Source organism: Cibotium barometz, chromosome 7 (assembly GCF_041138505.1).
Source record: "Cibotium barometz isolate CiBa-2024 chromosome 7, ASM4113850v1, whole genome shotgun sequence".
In the NCBI taxonomy this organism is placed as follows: domain Eukaryota; kingdom Viridiplantae; phylum Streptophyta; class Polypodiopsida; order Cyatheales; family Cibotiaceae; genus Cibotium; species Cibotium barometz.
In genome coordinates this window covers 29,583,482-29,605,558 of record NC_141052.1, presented here as the reverse complement: position 1 = coordinate 29,605,558, position 22,077 = coordinate 29,583,482, and the positions used below count along the sequence as shown (strand labels likewise).

Sequence of the window (22,077 nt, the reverse complement as noted above, 5' to 3'; positions counted from 1 at the left end):
GAAGTCCATGACAATTGCAAATGTGCAAAGAAGGTGACTGGGTTGAGGCATGAACCTTCAAAAAAAGGGCTTTCCATTATTTCTACACCAAATGTGCAAAGAAGGTGACTGGGCTGCGGCATGAACCTTCAATTTACCTTATTTCTACACCAACTTTACATGCAAGCCATTCACCTTCAGCCCCTCGCCTTTTCCTCTCTCTGCTTTGCCAGTTGGAATTCGTCTTATGACTGGGCTGAGGCACAAACCTTTTTAAAAAAAGAGCTTTCCCTTATTTCCACACCAAGTTTACGTGCAAGCTGTTCATGCTCAGCCCCTCATATTTTTCTCTCTCTGGTTGGCAGTTGAATTCAAGCTTCGGATGTACTATGTCATTCTTCAAAATGATGTGAAGAACAAAACTGAAAATATTTAAAGAATAGCAAGGGAGGAAAGAGAATGACAACGGAAGATTTGATTCTCTCAACTTAACCTATTTACAATGAATCTTTTTAGCTCAGCTGAAAATTGAGCTTCCCAGCAAATAGAGCAAGAAACCAAGTCGTGGACTAATTTGCGCCCTCTTAGCTACACGCTGAAAGGCTTGTAGAAAATGTGTAGAATGGGGAGAGAGGGGTCCTATGTACAGAAAAAATAGGCAAACTCAGTCGGCCAACCCTTAGTCAGCTAGGTTTAATTTAACTTGTGTTGATTTTCATTTTGCACTAACTGCACATATAGCCTCTTTTGTCCCTTTTTAGATTAGGGCTCACGCATGGGCTGATTCTCCACAAAACCCTAACCCTAACCCTATCTGGTAGCCACATGAAACATGCATCTGATGATTGAGGATGCCCCATGTTAGAACACATCTTCTGGAACACACCCAAAACAGCCCGCACCCTAATTTCAGGAATCCATACAATAGTCCCCACGGTTGTGCAACCGTCTGCCAATCATACAGAAATTGTACAGGAGCAGAAGAGGCTGATCGATGATGTCTGGCAGCACAACCTGGCCTTGCAGCTGCACACCCACGATGATCATACAACTGTGGCCGTCCATGTAGGGGCTGATAACGATGTCCCGGTGTTTGTAGAATCTGTACGTGTGCTGCCAGGCCTAGGGATAAGCTGTTCGCTTTAGCAAAAGCGACGGAGAAAGCTGATCACTAGCACTCAGCCCTCTCTAGTTACAATGAGCCAAACCTTTGAGGCCCACCAGGCCAAGGCGACCTTCCACACAACAGCTCCAGATTCGAGAGATCCTCCTAAGACAGAAAGATGCTTCCCCACAAGCAAAGGATATCAAAACCTCTCACATGCACCCTGCACTGGAGTGCTGTGTGACACATTGGCTCTACATCAGTGCAACATTCATACCGTAGGATTACCTTTTTTAGGAATATTTTGTCATATGTTTTGACCCCATTGTGAGCCCAAATCCGAGACACGTCAGCCACGAGCTACCTAGGTCAGTCTCCACAGCCATAGAAAGTCTCCACACTCGGAAAATTTATCAAATAGGTTCATGTAGAGGTCAACCTTAGATTTAGACAGTGCATTAGCAACAAGTGTGAAGGGCATATGCGCATGGGCCAGCCCACCCCATAAGGCACCCAAACATGGGGGTTGCCTGGCACATGGGTCAAGGACTCTTGCCAACACTCCTAGGCATGAGGGCTAGCTTAGCTAGCACACTGGCCTCCGCGAAGAATTTCTTTAGCATTCAGCTAGCATATGTGCATCTACGTAAGAGCTATTCAAAGGAGCTTGGATAGCATATGGTTCAGCCTGGGTTCAGTCTACTTCGTCCTTGCGTTTGGCAGACCTCAATTATCTTTCATACTCATTGTACAAAGTTCTCCAAAGAAATATAAGCAAATACTCCTGCTTGCAAGAGGGGAGGGGGAATGGGGGGGGGGGGGGTATTTGGGACCCAATTCTGTGGACTATCTATCTTCTCCTCTCTCAAAGTGGAATTGCATAAACTCATGTTGAGTGTTGGACTCACACACTCACACACACAAACCTACACATTAGGGTTAGGTGCAGGGTAGAGAAGCTCACACACAGAAATGAGGGAGAGAGAGAGAGAGAGAGCCAAAAGTGTGGTATCCACAAAATGCAAGTCAACCCTTGCATGTGTGCCACATCCATATAATATAGAAGTACAAAATATTATATGTGTCCTTTCACACTTGATGTCCAAGGGGAAAAACCACATGGGAAAAAGTGCCCTTGGTTAAGCCCTGTTCACACATAGCACTACCATAAGTGAGCATATGCCTACAAATCCCCCCGGTAGTGGAAGTGTGAACCTGTACAAGGCAGCAGATCACTCTCTGTATGAGAGTAAGCCCAAAGCTTTGCGGAAAGCTTCAAACTTTTCTCGAGGTAAAGCCTTTGTGAATAGATCTGCAACATTATCCTGTGTAGGGCAATAAGATAAACTGATCTCCCCTGCATGTAGCCTCTCTGTGACATAGTGATAATGAATCTCTATGTGCTTGGTGCGTGCATGAAATACTGGATTTCGTGCCACGGCCATAGCACTCTGGCTATCAGTGAGAATGGTGGTGGGTGTCTGCTAACACTCACGAAGATCAGCCAATAGTCTCCTCAGCCATACACAATCTACTGTAGCTGTAAAGACTGCCCTCTACTCTGCCTCACAAGTAGATGTAGCAACAGTGGGTTGCTTTTTACTCAACCAAGATATGCATGAATTGCCAAGAAAAAAACAATTCCCACTGGTGGATTGCCTGGTATCATAAGCCTAATCTGAATCACTGTATGCATAAAGCTGCAAGCTGCCCCCCCTGGGATAGAACAAACCAAGATCCAAGGTACCCTTAAGATATCGAAAAATGCGTTTGACTGCTTGCCAATGCTTTGTGCCTGGGCTGTGCATGAATTTGCTCAACAAAGACACCCCAAAAGATATGTCTGGCCTCGTGTTACACGAGTAAATGAGGCATCCCACTGCCTGGCTATAAATGCCGGCCTCAAAAGGCTCTCCAATATCATGCATAGTAAGCCGTACACCTGGTTCTACCGGAGTAGAAATGGGCTTACATTCATCCATGTGAAACCTTTTTAGCAAACTTTTTATGTACTTAGTTTGCTGCATAACAATGCCATCATCTGTATGCATAAACTGTATGCCGAGATAGTAGTGTAAAGGCCCCAAATCTGACATATCAAATTCAGCTTTCAAATCTGAAATTTGTGCTTTGCTTGTACCTGTAATCAGCATGTCATCCACATACAAGATGACTATGAGAATATCGGCATCGGTTTTCTTCACATACAATGTGCTTTCAGCTGGACTATTCTCATAACCTTGGCTGGTTAGATGAGCATGTATCTTATCATACCAAGCTCTTGGAGCTTGCTTTAACCCATACAATGCTTTGTGCAACCTGCATACTTTATGTTCCTCACCAGGAACTACAAAACCAATGGGCTGATTTACATATACTTCCTCCTGTAAATCCCCATTTAAGAATGCAGTTTTGATGTCTAATTGATGCACTTTCCATCCTTTATGGGCGGCCAATGCAATCACAGATCTTATTGTGGTCATTCTCGAAGTAGGAGCAAAAGTCTCTTCATAATCTATTCCCTTTTTCTGGGAGTAGCCTTTAGCCACAAGTCTTGCTTTGTACCTGTCAATAGTACCATCAGACTTTCTTTTGACTTTGTACACCCACTTTGTTCCAATTACATGCTTGCCTTTAGGCAATTCCACAAGATCCCATAAATTATTCTTCATGATAGAAGAAATTTCAGCTTGCATAGCTTGCAACCAATGCTCATTCTCGTGTGCTTCTTCATAAGAAGAAGGCTCTTCTGAATCAAAGAGACCACCCATTGCGAATGCAGACTCCCCACGATGTACATTTAAAGCATGGCTGGAACTAGCCCTTGTTCTACCTGTGAGTGGAGCTGCAAGTTTGCTTTCTAGCAAAGGTTTCAGCAACCATCTTGGCACTGACTTGGCTATGTCTATGGCTGTTTGCTCTTCCCTGACAATATCTTCCACTTCTTCCATAGAAGGGGGCTGAATGGCTGGCTGGTCCACATGTTCTATATGTGGATTTTCCGAATCCCCCCTAATTGCAATGGGTAAAAGTCCATCAAACATGTCCTGTATGCCTGTATCATTGCTTTTATACAAGCTGACCATGGGCTGTTCTGAATTTTCAGCAAATACCACATCTCTACTCACAAAAAGCCTTCGTGTAGTTGGATTATAAAGACGGTATCCTTTGCTTTCATTGCTGTAGCCCACAAAAATGCATTTAATTGCTTTGTCATCTAGCTTTGTTCGGAGTTGTTCTGGCACATGTGCATATGCCAAACACCCAAATGTACGCATATAATCCACTGTTGGCTTTCGGCTATACCAAGCCTCAAATGGTGTTATGGTTTTCAAAGCTTTTGTTGGACACCTGTTCAACACATGAGCTACACACATTATAGCTTCGATCCAAAATTTGTGAGGCAACTTTTGTGCTTTCACCATGCATCTTGCCATCTCCATGAGAGATCTATTTTTCCTTTCAGCTACACCATTCTGCTGCGGTGTATAAGGCACAGTACATTGGTGTTTGATGCCCTTTTGAAGCATATAATCATTGAATGCATTTGACATGTATTCTCCACCTCTATCTGAGCAGAGTGTTTTGACTTTACATCCACACATATTTTCAGCCATTGCTACAAAGTGTCGAAAGCATGTAAACACATCTGCTTTCGCTTTCAAAGGGTAAGCCCAAGCAAACCTGGAGTAGTCATCAATGAATGTGACAAAGTAAAGATGCCCCCCTATGGATGGTGTCCGCATTGGACCACACGCATCACCATGTATGAGCTGTAATTTACTTTCAGCTCTAACAGCTCCATCTTTGGGGAATGGTTTCCGTTGCATCTTTCCCAAAATACACCCCTCACATACATGTCTTGGTGGAGACTCAAGAGGCGGCATATTATCAACCATATGATGCTTCTGCAAAAGCATCAAACTCTGAAAATTTACATGTCCAAAACGAGCATGCCATAGCTCTGCATCATGCATAGCAGGAGTGTGGACAGCCATTGTATTTGCATCATAAGTGCGCTTGTCATAGCTGTCCAGCTTATACAAGCCTTTGTATCGTGTTCCAGAAGTGACTATTTCATAACCCTTTGATGGGTCTTTTACCAAACACTTCTCGTCTTCAAATTCAACCTTTAAACCTTGGTCGTTTATGGCTGAGACGGAGAGCAGATTTTTCTTTATCCTTGGAACATACAATACATTTTTCATACATATATTGGCACCATTGGCTGCAATAAGTATGACATTACCAATTCCCTTTACTGGATATGTGGTATGATCTGCACATGATACAGTGCGGCCATTTGAAGCATAACAAGTGCTGAAATACATCTTTGCATGAAGTGATGTGGCTCGAAGCACCACTATCAAAATACCATGATGCATTCTGTCTGTCAGATGCAATGCAAGACATATCCGTGTCTGAAGCACTTGGTGTGTCACTAGTGCATGTGACCAAAAAAGTGTACTCTTCCTGGATTACATTAGCTGATTGTTGTGCTTTGTCATCAGAAGAGTCTGCTACTGCATTGCCTGCTTCTTTCTTTTTCTCTTTTGCAATCCGCTTCCTACATTCACTGATGTAGTGTCCAGGCTTATGGCAGTAGTGACATTTGCCCTTCTTTTTGGGCTTGTTTGCATCCCCTTTGTCAGACTTTTCATCACTAGAAGAGGGCTGTCCATGACCAGTCTTGCTAGACTGTTGTCCCCCATGCCTAAAGCTCTTTGCTTTACCCTTATCCTTGGCTGTAAATGCCTTTTCTCCACCACGGTTGCTCGATATGTTCGCTCTTGTTTGCTCTTCCTGCAAGAGTAAACCCACGAGCTCTTCAAAAGTGACGGGATCACCACCTCCTCTCATCGAGAGGTTGAGAGAGGTGTGAGAGCCCAAGTAGGAAGGCGGTAAAGAATGAAGAGTGTTAGTGACCATCTGTCTGTCTGGGATAACGTCATCAATGTTGAGCAATTGTTCCTGCAAATCATTCACTTTGGTGAGATGATCTGCCATGGAGTCACCCTCATCCATAGAAAGAAGATCCAATTGCATCTTCAAGTAGGCAACTCTTGCCTCGTTGCGTACCTGATACATTGCTTCCAATGTGTCCCATGCAAGCTTCGATGTCTTGCATGAACGAATGTGCGGAATAATAGTCCTTTTCACTGAGAGGGCTATCAATGACATGGCCTGTGCATCCCTAGAGTCCCATCTCTTCTGCTCTTGTGTGGGAGTGATATCTCCATCAGGAGCTCTTTGAGCACCTCCCCTTTGAGGCGTGGCTGGCTGAATGGTATGTGGGCGTGTGTCATCACCACACACGATGCCCCAAAGCCCTTTGGCTACCAGCAAATTACGGATCATGAAACTCCAGAGGGAGTAGTTAGATCCATCCAGCTTGTCCTCCTGGGTGAGCACACCAAATACATCTGTAACATTTTGTGCCATGTCAACAAAAGCAAACCAAGCACCAATGTGCACTGCCAGGCAACCAAATGTCCTGTGCAAATGTATGCCTGCAAACCAAAGCAAGTGCAAACCTGCACCAAATTGTCCAATTACACACAATGTGTATACATACGCGACAAATCGCAGCTGTAATGCCCAATTACATGCTCCAATCAGAAAATCCCCAATTTTTATGCACTCCAATCGCTTCAATGTGCATCTAATTGGCCAATTTTCACAAAAGCCCCAAATTTCTGCAAATGTAAGAGGTTCAATTTGCTGATTTTGACCTCAATTTTGAAAACCCCCAAATTTCTGCAAATAAGAGAGGTTCAATTTGCTGATTTTGACCTCAATTTCAAAAACCCCCCAAATTGTAGTCAAAGCAACATGCCCAATTTTATCAATTTGTCCTGAAATTGAGAAATCCCCCAAATTGCACCTGCAATTTTCCTGTGAATTTGACTTGCACAGAAGTGCCTGCAAAATCTGCATATGACCTGCAATGGAATGGCTGCAAATTTTGTATTTGTGTTTGACCAAAAATTTGTACAGAGAATACCTTTGGCAGCACGTGTGAGGATGCAAGTGCTAGGCGGGAGCACACAGTCAAGAGGCCTGCAGCTATTGTCGAGTAGCACAGAGCACAGAGCAGCATACAGGGCTCAGGCACCAGTTGGAGCTGCAGGCGGGTGTATTCACGTGGCAGGTGGCGGAGGCGTGCAGGTGTCGTGAGATCTGCAGGGCTGCTGACGTGTCGGGCCCCAGCCAGAGGCGGGAGAATAGCAGACGGGCGCTGGAGTCGGCTAGCGACGTGGGAGGCGGAGGCCAGCACGAATGGCCTGTAATAACGGGCGAGCCAGGGGTGGGCGGGCGAGCGCTGGGCGCTGCACAGCCTGAAGCAATCGCTGCAGTCGTGAGCTAGCACGGAGGGCGCAGGGAGCGAACGGAGGCACAGGGTGCCTGGAGTCGCCCGCGCAGGACGTCCGGAGCAGGAACGGCGACCGGTGGCTGTGACGGTGATGGCGGCTGTGATGGAGCGGGGGGCGCGTCGGACGGCGTGGCGGCTAGCCTGCAGGCATCGAGACGGAACGGGACGGAGGGGCGACGCCGCGTGGACGAAATGTTGGAGTAGCGCCGGAACAGAACGATCGTCAGGCCTGGGCAGCCAGCTAGGGACGCTGACGGAGATACGGCGGCTGTAGATGGCGGTGCCACATGCGAGCTGGGCGGCGACGGTGGGCTCCCCACTAGTGTTGCCCGTTCCTGGTGGCCGGACGGTGGAGCGGCGACGAAACCGGCCGACGGAAACCACGGACGGACGGCGACAGAAATCCGCAGTCGACGGAAAAACACAGCGTCGACGGAATTTCACAGTTTTTTCTGCAGATTCTGCACAGGCACTACTCCACAGCCAGCTCCCAGCTCTGATACCAAATGTTGGGTGTTGGATTCACACACTCACACACACAAACCTGCACATTAGCGTTAGGTGCAGGGTAGAGAAGCTCACACAGAAATGAGAGAGAGAGAGAGAGAGAGAGAGAGAGAGAGAGAGAGAGAGCCAAAAGTGTGGTATCCACAAAATGCAAGTCAACCCTTGCATGTGTGCCACATCCATATAATATAGAAGTACAAAATATTATATGTGTCCTTTCACACTTGATGTCCAAGGGGAAAAACCACATGGGAAAAAGTGCCCTTGGTTAAGCCCTGTTCACACATAGCACTACCATAAGTGAGCATATGCCTACAACTCATGGGTATAAAGAAGGCTTTGTTGCGCGTTACGACAATCAACCTATTGCATGCTACATTGGTCACAGCTACAACTTGTAACCCAACTTGGCTACCCTAAAGTGAGAGCATTCCGTGGATGGTAAAACTACGGTCAGGAAAACCACCCACACCTCCAAAATGTTAGGAGAGACATCGTTAATAAGCTACAGAGAAGATACGCAAGAAGAGATCTACAAGGAAGAAACAACCACTACAGAAACACTTCCGCAAAGCAATGAAGAGACTTCATCACGATGTATGGTGAAAGCCCAAGATTTACCTCATGGTTTTTGGTTAGAGGCAACTATGTGCGCAAACTATGTATTGAACAAATGCCCTACCAAGGTCTTGCAGTCTAAAACTCCTTATGAAGCTTGGTATGGCAGGATACCTTCTGTGGCTCATTTGCGTGTTTTTGGTTGTCTTGGTCATGCTCTTGTGCCTGAGCAACAACGCAATAAGCTTGATGACAAGGTAGTTAAATGCATATTTGTGGGATGATACAATTCAAAAAGCAAGGGATATAGACTCTACCATTCGGCCTCAAAGCGGATTTTGGTAAGTAGAGATGTTTTTTTTATCGAAAACTTAGTGTTCAAAGCTCTTAAAATTAGACAGACTTTTCCTCATCATGGACGGCAAAAAGGCGGAAGAGACGGGCCAAAGAAGCTCGACGTGAGGATGGACAAGGGACCGAGGACGGTAAATGCATGGCAAGATGGGCAGACCAAGCCACCCGAGAAAGGATTGAACGTGACGCTATGCAACTCCAAAACCAACACTTGATAGCCGCTCTGCAGGCGAATGGGTTGTCTCTTCTCCCTACCCTGGTGCACACCATGCAACGACTTCCTCCACCACCAAACTTTAGTAAGTATGAAAGTAAGTGTGATCATGCTGCAGTCATGCAATTCATTCATCAATTTGTAGCATATTTTCCATTGGCTAAGCTTTCAATCCTCAAGATCGAGTCCACCTAGCAGCACCTCACATTTCGGGCGAAGCAATCACCTGGTGGCAGCATTGGTCAAGTCTCCATGTGTAGACCCAATCACAAGGGCTCCACAGAATGTATGGGATACCTTTGTGTCAGATCTCAAAAAATAGTTTCTACTACATGACCAACCTTGAGAATGAGTTTTACAAACTCTCCCAAAATGGGTCACCTATACAGACATACTCTAATAAAGTAATCACGTCAACACAGCGATTAGGTATATCCGAGGAGGACAAGTTGAAACAGTTTATTAGAGGTCTAGATACTAACATTAGGTTCACTCTTTGTAATTTTGAGCCACAATCCTATAACACAGCTCTCACTCTCGCTCAAAATCAAGAAATGATGTTGAATGGAGGTAAGCCCAGGCAGATCCAAGCTAGCTCCATACCCAACAGCAGTCATTCACCACCCAACAGTCATCATCTCAAGGGGGGAAGGGAGCTCAGAATAGCAAAGGCAACAAGAAAGAATCCCATAGCACCTCAGGGAGCGCAAGAAGGATAAAATCTTCACACCTAACAACACACCTGAGAATAAGACTCACTAGTGAATCTCCAACCAGAAGAGCAAACGCGATACAACCTCGCCCGCTAGTCCCTTCGCCTCGCTCACTGCCCGCCGTTCGCTTCGCTATTCATGCTTAGGATTAGCCATGGGACAGACGTGCACATGACATCTTGTACCTTTTTGTACTCTATGAATACACTAAATATATAGCCATCTCTCCATCTCTCTCTCTTCTCTCTCTCTCTCTCTCTCTCTCTCTCTCTCTCTCTCGCACAAGCCAACCTCGCCCGCTAGTCCCTTCGCCTCGCTGCCCTGCTCGCACTATGCTGGCCCGTCTTCCTATCCGCCCGCATGCTAGTCCCTCCGCCTTGTTCGCCTCGCTGCCCTGCTCGCGCTATGTTGGCCCGTCTCCCTGTCCGCCAACCCGCTAGTCTCTCTCTCTCTCTCTCTCTCTCTCTCTCTCTCTCTCTCTCTCTCTCTCTCTCTCTCTCTCTCTCTCTCTCTCTCACCTCGCCCGCTAGTCCCTTCGCCTCGCAATTCCCGCGGTTGGCCGGGTGCTGCGGATGGTTGAGGACGCAAGTGCATGGGCGGCCAAGGCCAGTCGGCTGGCAGGCGCCTAGGCCTGCGTAGCCAGGCGGCCCAGCTTACGCAGCAAGCCCAGGCAGCACCCAAGCCAAGCCAAGCGGACGCCCAAGCTCAACGAGGCAGGCGCCTATGCCCACGCCACCTTGTGGCCACGCTTATGTGAGGGAGACGCAGCCCACCTGTGCGCAAGCAAGCGTCGACAAGAAAGCAAGCGCCGGCAGCTTCAATCGCCGACAGTTAATCCAAGAGGAAAGGAAAAAAAAAACAAGGAAAGCTCACGTTTTTTTTAGAGCTTTCGTTTTTTTGGGAGTTTATATTTTTTTTTAAGGTTTAAAAGACCCAGGTTTCAAAGGTGTTTTATTTTTATTTTTTAAGAACCTAGAATATATATATCCATATATATATATATCCATATATATATATATAAACACAAAAGCAAAAGCTAAAGTGAATTTACTCATAATTCATTAGTTTTTTGACCTTCCCTCTTCTAAAGATTGGTGGCCACTCTTGTTTCAAACAAGAGTAGAACCCTCAAACCATCAAGCCAAAGGAAAGCTCTCAAATTCCTTCGTAAGTTGGTGGCCACTCTTGTTTCAAACAAGAGTAGAACCCTCAAACCATCAAGCCAAAGGAAAGCTCTCAAATTCCTTCATAAGTTGGTGATTCTTCTCTTTTCTATTCATTTTATGGTTTTTTTATGATTTTTGTCTTCTCTAAAATGAAATGATGTTATGCCTCATTGAAAAAAGGCATTCCCCTCTCTTCTTTAGTAAATCCAACCATTCTTTATCCTAGATGATTGATTATTTGGGGGCTTTTAGTTTTTGAAGAAACCTTTATAAACCCCCTCAAGTGGGCTTCTTGCCACATATCTCTCAAGTTTTCAAGCTCTCGAGCTCTCAAGTTCCCTTGCACTTTCATTGTGCAAAGATCAAATTTTCTCTCCACGTACCCTCTTCACGATGTCGACCCAAGAATCGGAGTTGGAGCCCCTTGTGAAACGCGAAGGCTTGCCGGCTACGAAAGGTATCGATGCCGATCTTTTTGACGATTTTGTGTCAAAATCAGATTTCCAAGAGTTTAAAGTAGCTCTCGAAGCTTCTTCGTCGGAACGGCAGGCACAAAGCGCAGCCCAGATGCAAGCTTTGCAGAACTCCATCGCTCTACCCTCTCTACTCTATCGGGTATGGATACCTTGGCTTCTGCTTTAGGCCCCAACATTACTGCAGAACTGTTTGGGGACGAGCAAAAGCAACGCACCAAGGAGATCGTGGACACGTGGCTACATAAGTGGCAAGTTCACTTTCAGTTTCATCCATATGATGATGGAAAGAAGATCCAGTTAGCAGCAGGTTTCTTGTCTGGCAAAGCTTTGCTTTGGTGGAAGGAACTCAACCCTAAGCCAATGACTTGGGCACAATTCGAAGACGTCTTCAAGAAAGAATTCCTCAAGAAAGAGGATGATTATGATGTTGCCCGGTTTTCAGCTTTGACCATGACCTCGCAGCACCTCACTTATGAGGTCTACCTCCAGAAGTTTCGTGACTTGCAGATGAAAGCTACAAAGATGGATCCCACTACTCTTTTGGGGTTTTTCGTAGCTGGTTTACCAAACTCATACCGATTACAAGTTAAAAATAACAAATGTAAAACATTGGACGAGTCCATTCATTCAGCTCGTATCTATGATGATACAATGGTCTCTTCCAAGTCGAAACCCGTTACCGAGCAGGGGAACAAGCATAAAAGAAGAAAGTTCTCCGCACCTATGGCTAACACGACAGAAGGAAAGTCTTCGAAACAACTTTCGAAGAATTCAAGTTCGACACCAGCAAAGAAGAAACGACTCCTTAGGGCTTTAAAGCTCAAGAAGGAAGGACGACGTTTTATCTGCGAAGAAAAAAGACACATGTGTAACGAGTGTCCAAAGCAAAAGGGCACCGAGACAAACCCAGGACCCAAGCCAAAGGCATGCGTAACAAGTGCCCAAAGCAAAAGGGTACAAGACAAACCCAGGACCCAAGCCAAAGGCAGCTAACCAGTTGTCTTTGACAGGTACGTCAATTACTGTACTTTCTCGCCCTAGTACTTGTTCTGATTGCCTGTTCAATTCTAAAGTATTTGGCTTGAATGATCTTCTCCGAGTTTATGGAGAAGTGAATGGCCATAAGATTCGCGTTCTTCTAGACCCTGGCAGCTCACACAACTTTGTTAACTACAAACTTGTGCAGAAATTGAGTCTTGATACGACACTCAGCGACCATACCTATGAGGTACGCCTACCTGCGGGAAGGCAAGTTTGGGATCGCAAGGTGGAGATGCTTCCAATCCAGATTCAGGACTAATGCTATGTAATGCATCTGGAAAATGTAGTCTTGTTATTAGGAATTGAGTGGTTTAAGACTCTTCAAGTCCAGATAGATTGGTCTAGTCATATTTTTTCTTTTCAGCATAGGGACACCCAGTATAGTATTTTAGGTGATTGTATTCATCCCTCTCATGGACCTTTTGTAAATACAATTGATTTTGGAAATATAATGGATTCTTCTTTGTATACCGCTTTCCATTGTGTATTTATTCCACTTTCTTTATTTCTCATACCTTCCATGGATGTCAATGAATTAAGTGTGTTTGAAAGCAAAGAATTACAGAAGATACTTGATTCGTTTCAAGACATATTTCCTAAGGAACTGCCATCGCGTTTACCACCTGAACGGGCAGTAGATCATCGTATTGACTTGATCCCTGGTGCTCATCCTGTCAGTATTCCACCTTACAGGATGAGCCAAGCTGAGGAAGATGAGTTGGCTAAACAACTCGAAGATTATTTAAGGATGGGCTAAATCCGTCCAAGTAAATCACCTTGGGGTGCACCTGTGTTGCTTAGTAGAAAGAAGGACAACACCTGGAGAATGTGTATAGATTACAAGAGATTGAACAAGCAGACCATTAAGAACCGTTATCCTCTCCCTAGATCAGATGACTTGATTGACCGGTTAGCAGGAGCGAAATATTTCGCGAAGACAGATTTACGTACTGGCTATCACCAGATACGTATTCATGAAAGGCATGTCGAAAGAACCGCCTTTCGGACTAGGTATGGCCATTACGAGTTTCTCGTATTACCTTTTGGGTTAACCAATGCTCCAGCCACTTTCCAGCAAATGATGAACGATCTTTTTCGTGAACATTTGGGAAAATTTGTGGTGGTATTCCTGGATGATATTTTGATTTATAGTCGTACTCTTGAGGATCATGTCAAACACCTCACAATTGTCTTATCTATTTTAAGACAGAATCGACTATATGCTAAGTTAAGTAAATGTGAGTTCTTTATGACCGACATCATTTACTTGGGACACAAGATCACTAGAGATGGATTGAGCATTGACTATGACCGAGTTCAGAAGGTTCTGGACTGTCCTATACCGCGAACAATGAAACAACTTCGTTCTTTTCTCGGTTTTGTTGTTTTTCTTCGGAAATCTGTGCGGGAGTACTCTCAGCTCACACTACCGATGACCAGTCGTGGACGTAAGTCAAATCAACCTATCACTTGGAATAACGATTTGGATATAGCCTTCAGACTTTTGAAAGATAAAGTCAAGGAAGCACCTATCTTAGCATTACCTGATCCTAGTCGGCCTTATGTTCTTGAAACTGATGCCAGTGACTATGCTATCGGGGCTGCTCTATTTCAAGATGGTAGACCGGTTGCTTTTGAAAGTAAAAGGCTAGACGACACTCAATCTCGTTGGCCAACCCTTCAGAAAGAGCTTTATGCTGTGATTCATGCTCTCAAGGTTTGGAGACATTATTTATATGGCTCCAAGTTTGTGGTATTGACTGATCATCAGTCAATCAAGTATGTGTGTGATGCGGATGATTTGAGAGGCAGGAAAGCTTGTTGGGCAGAGTTAATGCAAGATTTTGATTTTGAGATCCGTTATCGGAAAGGGTCCATGAATAGTGTTGCAAATGCGCTTAGTCGAATTAGAGAGGTGAATTCTTTGTCGTTCACCGAGATTTCTACTGACTTATTTCAGTCATTGAGAGAGCTTTGCAGGACTGATAGTTATTTTGGTTCATTTTGGCAGAAGATCCAGGACGGGAGCTCATTGATTGACCAAGACTCGATGACTGCGCAGTCTACTATTCAGGCTGCAGGAGGCCAGTGGATGATTCGGAATGGTTTACTATTCCATAATGACAAAATTTGTGTACCACAGATCCCGGACATTAGGTCCAAGATTCTTAAGGAGTGTCACGACGCCCCTTCTGCTGGACACCCTGGGGTACACAAAACACTATCGTTAGTGAAACACACTTTTTATTGGCCAAAGATGAAAGGGTATGTAGAAGATTATGTTCTAAGTGTCAAATTTGTCAGGCAAATAAAGCTGAACGCTTTAGACACACTGGGTTGTTGCATCCTTTGCAAATCCCAGGTAATAAATTGGAAAGTATTTCCATGGATTTTATTACCGGATTACCAAGAACACATCAAGGCCACGATTCTATTTGGGTTGTGATAGATCGCTTGACAAAAATGGCTAGATTTTTACCGACCCGGAAGACTATTACAACTACGCAATCAGCACAGCAGTTTATCGAGCAATTGTTTAGACTGTACGGGTTACCGCAGGACATAGTCAGTGATAGGGACTCTAAGTTTACGAGTGATTTTTGGAAACTTGTTTTTGAGAAGTTGGAAACAACTTTCAATTTGAGTTCCTCTGATCATGGTATTCACAGATGATACAGTGGCTCACTCAGCATGGTCTTGACATAGATCACCTGCCCATAGTTACCACGGAACGGGAACGTTCCAGGAACATCGGATGCTGGAACAGGAGCGGGAACGGGAACGAGAGCGGATCGAGAACGTCGGGGAACGCCACGTCATATGACATGTCAGCATATGACATAAAATGACAAAACATTTAAAATATCCAAGATTAAACTTTAAAGTCTTAAACATTAAAAATTTAGAGAGTCCAGACTCCAAATAGAAACTGAAAAGAAAGTACATCGCATGACAAGTACAAAACTAGCCTCAAGGGCCAAGGTAACTGGTGAGTCAAAGACTAGTCATCAGCAAGTGGGATCTCATCCTCCTGTCCAGGTTGTCCCTCAATCTGCTCATCCTCATGCTGCTCCACATCATCCTCTCCCTCTGGCTGATCCTCACCATCATTGTCATCAAGATCAAGGCAAAATCCAATAAATGGCTCTGGAGTACACTCAACCCTGAACTTGTTAAGCAAACGCAAGTTCGCATTAACAAATACAAGGTCATTTGCCTTCTGGACACCAAGCCTGTTCCTCTTCTTGCTTGCAATGTTCTTAAAACTGCTCCATAAGCGCTCACATGGCGAGGAGCTAGCACCCTCGCTAAGCACTCGAATGGCCAATCTTTGCAGCAATGGTGTATCTGTCCCATAATCCTCCCACCACCGTGCACTGGATATCTTTGTTGGGGTAAAGGCGTTATGCCCACCCTTATAGTGTGTACAAGCCCATAAGTTATAGTACATAGTACACTTAGTACTTTTAATGTACTAAGTGCACTATGTGTACTAGTGCAATATACATGTGTGATAGGGGAGTCACACACTCATGCCTCATGAGTTGACTTATCCCCACAACTCTCTCTCTCTCTCTCTCCCTTGTTGTTCTTCTCTGTGTATGTCTCCCACATGACCTAACCCTAATTCTCATTCTCCCACACAACTGGTATCAGAGCAGGTGTCCTTCGAATCTCTGACGCAGGCAGGCAGCAGCTCGACTCTCCATTAGCCTGTGTGTGAAGAGGCCAGAAGCGAACTACTAGACAGCAATCAGGTGGGCGGAAGGGTGGCGGGCAGCCACTTCTGCATCTGAGCGTGGAGCGAAGAAGCGTTGGGTAGCTGGCTGCTAAGCGTGAGCAACGCGTATAGCTCTACGTAGCGAAAGCCGTTTAGCTCTGGCGGGCGGCGCTCAACATGGGTGAGCGTGGAGTTCTAGCGCTGCTGGCGGAGACTGCGAAGGCAGCATAGCGGGCGTCGAGCGAGGAGGCCAACGCTTTCAGCGCTTTCAACGCTGACACGTGGCTATGAGTGCGCGAAGGTGACGATGGCTGCAGGGTCGGCTGGCTACCGGTCGGAGGCTGTGACGTCGTCACGTGCGCTAGCGAGGAGGCGAGCGAAGGCGCCAGCAATAAGCGAAGGCAGCGTAGCTGGAGGCGTCGAGCGTGAGCAGCGAGCCGAAACACAGCCAGGAGAGATAGTGATGTGCGTTTCCTCTTCTGCAGTCGTCTCTCACCGCCAAGTCAGAGAGAGAGTGGGAGCCAGAGAAACCCACGCCTGTCTTCAATCGACCAGCCTGCCAGTCCTTTCAAGAGAGCAAATAGCACTTCCTATTCACGATGGCAAGCACAAGCTCTATTCAAAAGCATGGCGGGGAGACCACCAGTTAGCACAAGTGAGTTCTGATTTGCGGTATCCAAGGTGCAGAATGGACTGATGGTTGGTGTATTTTCCTTTCTCATCAACCGCCGCGAGTAATCACCAGCATTAGAAGTGCCCCCCCACCTGCACAGAACAGCAGCAGCATCATCACCTCTTTTCCTGCAACAACAAAACCCGCCTGCAAATCAGAGAAAAAATCAGAAAATTACAAGGTATTTTTCTCAATTTTTTTTTGGGTTTGCAATTGAGCAAGTACAATCAACAATTGAGCAGATACAGGTGTCGAATTGCTCAATTTTGAGCAAAATTGGCAAAATTGGGTGACATTGGTCACAATCAGGATCAATTTGCAGGAAATTGGATGTCGAAATTTGGGGATTTTGATGTAATTGTGCAATTAAGCACTCATACATGCTGTATGATGTGAAAAATCGCACATTTGGGCAAAATTGCAGCAAATTGCAGTGCAAATCAAGGGGCTTTTGTGCCGATTTGGTTGATTTGCATGCAGGCAATCGCATTTGATGCTGTGGATAATGTGTTGATGCCTTACAAGCACTCAATGTGCCTGTAAATCAAGGGGCTTTCATGTATTTGATGTATATGTGGCTAGGGGGAAGCATCGTGAACACTCTGGATGCCTTCATGTGCGCCAATGTACCATGTATGATCAGAAATTGATCTTAAATCAAGGGGCTTTTCAAGTTCGTATGCTTGTTGAGCTTGGCAAAGCAGCAGGCAAGACATTTATGCCTTGAATCCTCAAAAATCAGCTTGCAGTCAAGGGGCTTTTGCCCAATTTCTGTTCGGGACTGTTTTATGCAGTGTTCGGGACTGTAAAAGTCTGATTTTCACTCATTTGGACAGCCAGGAGAGCATTTATTGCTATTGTACTTGCTGGTACAGATTTGGCACAGCTTTGTGCAAGTTTTGGCATGGCTGTACACTGTTTTGAGTGACCAAAAGGTTCAAATTCAGCTGCTGTACTTGCCGGTACAGGTTTAGTACATCATTGGTGAGCACTTGGTATTGCTGTACAGTACTTTGGAAGGGCAACAGAGCACATTTAAGGGGCTGTCCAAAATCTGCAGCAACCAGATTTTGTTGATTTCATCACATAAAGTGGGAGAAAAGTTGCATTCTTGCTTCCGCAGTGGGAGATAAAGCTTGGGAGAAAAACTGTGAGCACTTTGTGTGCTTTTGGCGCAGTGTTTGCACATTTTGCAGGGAGTCAGGCATTGACAGGTTGCATTTTGCTATGGCAACCACAGGTGAGAGCTCTTCATTGCTTCATATCAAGAAGCTTGAAGGCTCGCATAATTATGATATTTGGCAAACCCAGTGCTACAATGTGTTGCTCCAGAAAAAGCAGCACAAGCCTATCAAAGAAAGGGGTGTGATGCCCGCTTCTCTTACTGCTGAAGAGTGGGAAGATATGGATGAGCTGGCAAGATCTACTATCATGTTGTCTGTGTCAGACTCATTACTTTTCAGCATTCGTGAAGAGAAGACAGCTTGGGGAATGTGGCAAAGATTGCAGGACTTGTATGCCCAACAAAGTGCCTCAAGCAAAGTGTATTGGTTGAAGAAACTCATAGGTCTTCAGATGAAGGAAGGGGCATCTATGACAGCCCATCTCAATGAGTTTAATGGTATTGTCAGCCAAGTTATAAATCAAAAGTTGGCAATGGACGATGAGTTCAAAGCCACTTTTTTGTTATGCACTTTGCCAGAGAGTTGGGACACATTCAGGACAGCCACTAGCAATTCGCATGCTATGCTGTCATATGCAGATGTTGAGGGTGCTCTTCTTCAAGAAGAGATGAACAGGAAAAACAACTCTGTTGGAAAGTCCAATGCAATGAATGCACGTGGGAGATCCCAGCAAAGGGGAAAAAGCCAAGAAAGGGGAAGGAGCAAGTCTCGCTCCAAAAAGGATTTGGAATGCCATTATTGTGGCAAGAAGGGACACATTAAAAAGCAATGCTACAAATGGAAAAATGATCAAAAAGAAAAGGAAAAAGGCAAAGACAAAGAGAAAGATGAAGCCAAAGATGTAAAGCCAAAGGGCAAAAGTGGAGTCAAGATTGAAGAAATCAATGTGTCACATGCAGGTGGCAGTGAGGATGAGGTCCTCTTTACGTCTTCACTTGATACCCATTCACTTCTTACAGGTGGTCATGGTATGCACTCATGGATCATTGATTCAGGTGCCTCCTTTCATGTCACAGGTTGCAGAGACTTGTTTGTCAGGTATACTGCTGGCAATGAAGGAGTGGTTTATTTGGGTGTTAACCATGCATGCAAGATTCTTGGCAGAGGTGATGTGAGGCTTGTGTTTTCAGATGGCTCACAGCTTATGCTCCATGATGTCAGGCATGTGCCTGAGATCAAGAAGAATCTGCTTTCTACTGGACAGCTTGATGATGCTGATTATGTTACCACATTTGGTCGTGGAAAGTGGAAAATTAGTAAGGGCTCACTGGTTGTTGCCAGAGGCTCTAAGGTGGACACTCTTTATTTCATGCATGCAGGTGTTTGTCACCATGCTAATGTAAATGCAATCGAGCTGCCGGAAATCTCTATGTGGCATAGCCGGTTGGGACACATGAGTGTCAAAGGAATGGAGCAATTGTCTCGTTTGGGTTACTTGCCTTCTCTAAAGTTTTCAAGTTTTCAGTTTTGTGAGCATTGTATATATGGTAGGCAACTACAGTGCCCCCACAAGAAAGCTCTTGGACAGAAAGATGCTCAGTTAGAGCTTGTGCATACAGATGTATGTGAGATGCCTCAGCTTTCTTTGGGAGGGGCAAAATATTTTGTCTTTTATTGATGATGCCACACGCAAGGTGTGGGTTTATCCTCTTCGTTTGAAGAGTGATACATTCTCAGTGTTTGAGAAGTTTGTTGCTCTTGTTGAGAATCAAACTGGCAAAACACTGAAGGCTTTGCGTTCCGACAATGGTGGAGAGTACATGTCCAAACAGTTTCAGGACTTTTGTGATGCTAAAGGCATCAAGAGGGAGCTCTCTACTCCTTTTGATCCTCCACAAAACGGGACAGCAGAGAGGATGAACAGGACCATTCAGGAGAAGGTCCGTTCTATGTTGTCACATGCTGCATTACCTCATGGTTTTTGGGCTGAAGCTGTTATGACAGCCGTTCACCTTATAAACAGGTCACCTAACACGAGGCTTGGTGGGAAAGTGCCAGAAGAGGTATGGACAGGGAAGCCTCCGTCATACAAGCACTTGAGAGTGTTTGGTTGCGTTGCGTACGTGCACATACGCAGGGAAATGCGCACCAAACTTGATCCTAAGTCTCACAAATGCATATTCCTAGGATATGGTGACAGAGGTGAAATGGGGTATAGACTTTGGGATCCCATGAATAGAAAGATCATACGCAGCAATGATGTCATTTTTTATGAAACATGCATGTATAAGGAGCCTGCAAGGCAACAGGAGCCTGGCAGAGTCATCTTTGATGATGATGGACATCATGGACAACAACCAAGGGCTGTAAATCAGCCATTACAGCAGGAAAACCAGCCCTTAAATGGTGCTGAAAATGGTCCAAATGGACAGCCAGGAATGGCAGAAGATATCCCTATGGATATACCACAGTTAGAGGAAATACCGGGCATGATTTTTCAGCCTTATGGCATGGAACAGGAGCCACCAATGGGTGATATGCAGGCTGGACAGCAACCTGCAAATGATGGTCATTGGGTACGGAGGTCCACTAGACCCTCAAGAGCCCCTGACAGGTTTGTTCCAGGGGTTGACTACTTGATGCTCACTGACTGTGGGGAGCCCTCATGTTATAAGGAGGCTTTACAGAGGGCAGACAAGGCTCTTTGGGAGCGTGCCATGAAGTCAGAGATGGATTCTCTGCACAAAAATGGAACTTGGAAGTTGGTGCATTTGCCTGCAGGCAAGAAGGTTTTGCCATGCAAGTGGGTTTACAGGCTCAAAGTTGCATCAGATGCAAAGCCAAGATACAAAGCCAGGTTAGTGGCTAAGGGCTTTAAGCAAGAATATGGTGTGGACTTTGAGGAGATCTTCTCTCCAGTGGTCAAAATGACCACACTTAGAGCTGTGTTAGCTTTGGTTGCGCATGATGATCTGGACTTGATTCAGATGGATGTGAAGACTGCTTTTCTTCACGGTGATCTCCATGAGGAGATATATATGCAGCAGCCAGAGGGTTATGCAGTAAGTGGAAAGGAGAAGCTTGTATGCAAGCTGAAAAAGAGTCTATATGGGCTCAAACAAGCACCAAGGGAATGGTATCATAAATTTGATACATTCATGAAATCTCAAAAATTCAGGAGAAGTGACATAGATCACTGCTTGTACACCAAGAAAGCTTTGGATGGCAGTCTATTGATCCTCATCTTGTATGTTGATGATATATTGATTGCCGGGAAATCTCGTAAAGAGATGGATGCCTTGAAGAAGAGGCTGCATGAGACCTTTGATATGAAGGATTTGGGTGATGCAAATCACATTTTGGGTATGCGGATACTTCGGGACAGAAATCAGCATGTGTTGTATTTGTCTCAGAAGGAATACATTGGCAAAGTTTTGCAGAGGTTCAATATGGACGGGGGGAAAAAGACAAGTACTCCTTTGCCTCCATATGTGAAACTCAGTGCTATGGACAGCCCACAGTCGGATAGAGACAGGGCAGATATGGCCAAGATTCCGTATGCTTCAGCTTGTGGCAGTCTCATGTATGCCATGGTTGCTACTAGGCCGGACATTGCATTTGCAGTGGGAGTGGTTTCTAGATACATGGCCAACCCTGGCAAGAAGCATTGGGAAGCAGTGAAAGGTGTCATGAGATACCTGAAGGGCACACAGGATTTGTGCATTTGCTTTGGCAAACAGGATGCATTAGTGCATGGTTACACGGATTCGGATTATGCCGGTCATCCAGATAACCGGAAGTCTACTACCGGTTATGTGTTTACATTCACAGGAGGTGCTGTGTCATGGATATCCAGGATGCAGAAGTGCACTGCCTTATCTACTACAGAGGCCGAGTATATTGCAGCCACAGAGGCTTGCAAGGAGGCATTATGGCTATCTCGGTTAGTGGTTGATTTGGGCTATACAGGGGATATTCCATTGTTGCATTGTGACAGTCAGAGTGCCATTCAGTTGGCAAAGAACCCTGTCTTTCATGCAAAGACGAAGCATGTGGATGTGAAGTATCACTTC

At 45.3% G+C, this 22,077-nt stretch overlaps 1 protein-coding gene across 5 annotated transcripts in view; it reads right to left on the bottom strand.

Moving 5' to 3' along the window:
• The window catches only part of LOC147636872 (Tetratricopeptide repeat (TPR)-like superfamily protein), a 117,539-nt gene that overhangs the window by 60,657 nt on the left and 34,805 nt on the right, over window positions 1–22,077 (bottom strand). The gene's annotated exons all lie outside the window — the stretch shown is intronic.